This window comes from Propithecus coquereli, unplaced genomic scaffold, assembly GCF_000956105.1.
Source record: "Propithecus coquereli isolate 6110/MARCELLA unplaced genomic scaffold, Pcoq_1.0 Scaffold194, whole genome shotgun sequence".
Classification (NCBI taxonomy): domain Eukaryota; kingdom Metazoa; phylum Chordata; class Mammalia; order Primates; family Indriidae; genus Propithecus; species Propithecus coquereli.
The window spans coordinates 2826122-2830919 of record NW_012144300.1 but is presented as its reverse complement, the minus strand read 5'-3'; the positions used below and the strand labels follow the sequence as shown (position 1 = coordinate 2830919).

At 41.1% G+C, this 4798-nt stretch overlaps 1 protein-coding gene across 1 annotated transcript in view; it reads right to left on the bottom strand.

Moving 5' to 3' along the window:
* Positions 1-1241, bottom strand: part of ATXN1 (ataxin 1) — a 156682-nt gene extending 155441 nt beyond the window's left edge. Inside the window, exon 1 of the mRNA XM_012643271.1 lies at positions 1121-1241. The gene's annotated coding sequence lies outside the window, so the exon portion shown is untranslated. The remainder of the gene's footprint in view (positions 1-1120) is intronic.
* Positions 1242-4798: the final 3557 nt, after the last annotated feature.

Here is a 4798-nt window from a genome sequence, read left to right as displayed (position 1 = left end):
AATACAAATGTTTAGACACCCATGAAATTTTTTTAAAAATCAGGAAATTTTTCTTTTCAATGTTAATACTTTTTATCCCTGCATCTTTCTCTTTCCAACTTTTAGGCAACTAGAAAAAAATAGGTAATAAATGCCTGGGAAAGTTTTCTGACTGAATTATTAAGAAGTTAAAAACTAAAAAAGCACACATATAAATATAAACAAGAATATACACAAATATTACAAAAATATCCATATACATATACACACACACAACAACCACCTAGTAAAGGTTGGCTCTTCATTGTCTAAAATTTGAAGATAACATCTTCTCTTTCTCAGGGGTATTCATAGGCCATCCTGGGTTTCCTTAGCTGTTTTCTTTCCTCGTCAAACCCTTCTAAACTTTTTTTGTGACACAGTCTAGCAATGAGGTAAACTTGCCAGAAAGTGGCAGGGCTGGGCACACCCACATTGTTTCATAACAGATGAGCTCCTTGAAGACACACTGTCATTTCTTCAGTGATTTGATAGTAAAACTTCTCAGGCAAGGTGTCCATCAGCTGACAGGCAGGAACAACTATCCTAATCTCAAAATCCTAACCCAGTAAAATCGGCTCATTTTGAATGAGAGAAACACCAAAACCAACTGCTTATATTTGTGCGCCTCAAGATTTTAAAAGCCAGAGAGAGGGAAAAAAAGGCATTCTCATCAAAAACTTCACCTAAATAAGAATAATTGCTGAGTGGAAATTCTGATTGCTAATTCTCCGCGTGGAGAATTTTATTGCCCACTCACCAACCTAAAAGAATTGCAACAGCCCAGTTTAAAGTGGCTGCTCTAAACTTGATACTGTTTGACTCTCCCAGTAGAAAGGGTGTTCCTACAACGAAAGAATCACCGTATTCCACTATTTTATTCCAGAAGTAGATACCGAGTAGCACGCCACAGAAGCTGAGACAAAGGCAAGTTCACAGCAAACACAAACAGAACTTTTTCCCCTAAAAAAAGAAATTAATTGGATGATCACCTAGAGCTCGTTCTAATAATCCTTCATCACCCTGGCTCAGTTACATCCAGCGATTCACAAATCCTGACAAGGCAAGCCACCACGGATGTTGAGCTTGGTGGTTAACTTACAACATTCACTGCGCGCTGTTCACAGGTAGCCTCAGCCTATACTTCACCATGGAGACTTCCCATAGAAGCGGGAGGACGTGTGGACTCAGGCGTGTTCTTTCTTCCTTTCACAGAGAAGTGAGATATACCTAGCACGGGAACGGAACAGAAGAAAAAGAAAAAGGTCAATGCGTCATCCAGTCACTTGTCATCTCAACAAATGAAGTCTCACGATCAATTAGATTAATTGATAATGCTCATGATCAATCAGATTAATTGATAATTCACCAAAGATCATTGTGCAGTACCCATTTCTTAAAAAAGAATTCAGTAGTTTTGCTCTTGCCCCAGGGGACACGGCATGGTACAGCCAGCCTCATTTTCCCCCATAAAGTTGAAGCCGATTCTGAGAGACTTTGGATACAATCTCAGCTGAGATGCAAACTTGCAGTACAGCCTTAAAACGAGCGACTTGATTTTACTCTCTGCCAAAGGGAGCGAGGACTATCATCTTTTGCCATTCTCAGACCTCACTGGTTGTTGGGAGGATCAATAAGCTCATTCTTGCAGAGCACTCACAGTTCCCAAGAATAAAGTCACTGTGTAAATGCGAAGTATCATTAGTGGTCAGAGCCCGTTCTGAGCTCTGGAGCCAGAACATAAATGCCAGCATTGGCCGGGCACCATGAACCAACTACCCTGGAGCACCCACCAGCTATGGCTGGAGCACCCACACATCCAAACGTCTCCATGCCCCACTGTGCTGGGATGGGGGAGAAGCGGAACGGAGATGGAGACGGCTGCGATCTCTGGGAGGAGGAAAGTGAAGGTATCAAGCAGGAAGCTAAGCGAAAGAGAGAGCGTACGGGAGGCACGAGAGGCGTATGCGGGAGCGCGGTTAATGGTGCACGGCCCCCTCAGCTTGCTGGTTTACAGTGTTCTGTGCACTGAACGTTTGCGGGGCTGTGAGATTTTCCACTTGGCTGTCTGCCATTGCCGCCCACCGAGGATAACACTTACGCCCACAGAAGTGGCGCACCAAAGCCCTGTTAGAAAAGGATTGGATAAGGTTTGTTATTTTTTTTTTTTTGGTTGCTTTTAATGAAAAGACTTGATCATATCCTAATCATTAAATTTTCCACATCTGGGTTTCTTGACTTTTTCTCTTCTTTAAGGCAGACCCAGGAACAGCTTCTTCCAGACCAATGTGATTAAGTTACTTTGACTTGTGTGCTCTTGAGAAGCATAACTTGAGGTAAAGGAACTTATGTTAGTGAAATTGGGGATGACGAAAAACACGGAGTTTAAGTGCTCTGTTGGAATCCTGTCTGTTTCTCAAATAAATCATCCACAAGGGCCAGTCATGTTTTTCCTTTCAAAATCATGAGCGTGCACGGAACCTACGTGGGAGTTGCAATATTAGCACTGCAGGTATAATAAATAATATTTCTGAGGGAAAAAAGAGGTCCCTTATCTCAAAGAAAAAAGGCAAGAATGAATAATAACAAATCGTAGGTTTGGAATTGGTAAAACACTGACAAGTATACCTCAAAATAAAGAACTAAAAAAAGTGGAGAGACAAAATTAGGACAGAAGGGAGAAAGGAGGTGTCTGCTACTCATATAATTAACCATCCCTTTTATAGTGAATACAGTTTACCAAGTGCTTTCTCATTAATTAACTCATTCACTCGACAAATTTTTCCTTGGTACTTACTACATACATCAGTCTGCATGTTCAACTGGGAACATGTATGAACAAAACAGAGAGTACCCTGCCCTCGAGGTCACTGTCTCAAGAAGGACAGACATTAAAGAATTATAATATATGATTTTTAGTAGAGGTACAAAATTCGAAAACCAGACAGGCATTATGAAGGAAAGCCAAACATTGAGATTTGCAGTCATCATGGGAGTATCTCATTGAGAAAGAGGGTCTTGGGAAGGCTTTTCTTGCAAAGCCAACAGTAAAGCAGGGAAGTCAAAGATGAGCAGAAGTTAGTCACGCATTGAGGTTCCAAGTAGAAGAAACAGCCTGTGCATTATTTGAACTGATCTAAAGATGTAGCACTAATTTATGTCATTCCATTTTTTTTCTTGGTCATTTCAACTGGATCAAGAAATGAGTAACACGACTGTTCTCAAGACCCTGAAATAAGAGATGATTCTTCCTCCAGCTGCTGGGCCATTAGAGCAACAAACGCTAGTAATTCTGCAAAAGGAACACCATTTGGTGCAGGTGTTATTCTTGAAGGGACAGGAAAGACAGACCCTGGTCCATAACACACCCCAACTCACCCCATCATCACAGTGAAATGAAAGGAAGCTCTCTGTTGATACCTGCATGCCACGCTGGAGTTAAGAAAACCCTCCCCAAAAAGGACTAAAAACAGATCACATGAGACGTAGACTTCTGAAAAAAATCTTCTTAGTACTTTGATTTAGGTTCCAAATTTCTGGCTTCCCCTTGACTATTAGGGAATTTTTATTATTTTTCCCCTGGACCTAAACAGCTTTATGCTCACCTTTAACGGTGCCTTGTCATCCTTCTCTCTTGGTTCTTGTTCTAGTGATCTGTTTACTTATCCATATGAATAGCAAGATGCAAAGAAATAAAAAGTAATGGAAATGTCGTGTTCATCTGAAGTGTTGTCTTCTTCCCCATCATCCCAAATCTGGCTCAACTTAATTCTTCCACTAAGGAAAATCAGTAATTTGCTTTCTTCATCCTACAACACTAAAGCATCTTCAAACAGGCTCATTCATGTTCTCCCTGTGAATGCAGTAAGTTTGAAAGTCTGTCTGAAACGAGTATGCCAAACTTTTATCTGAGTCTCTTTCATTTAAGATGCCCAGGATAAAATGTAATTTCTTCTACAAGCTTCACGAAAGTATTAATAATACTCCAAATTCAAAGTCTCAGAATACAAACCTTCATTTTGACCTAGCAGTTTTGACAAACCTTAGTAAACACACAACGAGAACAAGAAAAAGCACTTCTTGAAGCCAAGCTATCCAGTATCTTGCCGTCAGACCTGGGAAATTATGCCAGGCTGACAGTTTCATACTCTGTCCAGAGAAGAAAATGACACAATGCCAATTTCTCCTTCCCCTGACTGCCCACAGCACTTACGATCTCGACCACACATTCTGACCCAAGGTCCTTTTCAATTCAGCACTTTGTTATACTGCCTTTTTATACTCCACTGGATTTATTTAAGTCTTGAAGCCTCAAAAAGTTTATAAGCTCCTTGATGAAAGAAACCTTGCCATGCTCTTCTTTTGCAACCTCCTAATAGCATCTAGGGGAAGAGCCTGCATTTAAATTAAATGATCCATATCCAAAACCTGTTCTAGGACTTAACCCTTACTCTCCAAAGGAATCACTACTCTACAGCTATAATTTCAGCCCCTTTCGCCTTTCTCTGTCCTCCGGGGACTTGGAGCTCCTGTGGTTCCTATCGTCCAGATGGAAGCCCTCCACAAACTCGAAAACAATTAAATTACAACTTAGCCTTCTCTTTTTTGTTCTTCCAATCCATTACATTTTGAACAGCTGCCATCTCCTTTCAAGATTTACAAACTCCCTCCCACCTCCTTGTCACCAGAAGCCTCTATCCTTGGTTCCTGCAGCTTTTTAAAAGCCACTATTAAGGAAACCTCCGTGGTCTGTGGAGGGGAGGCAGTGGTACTGAAACTC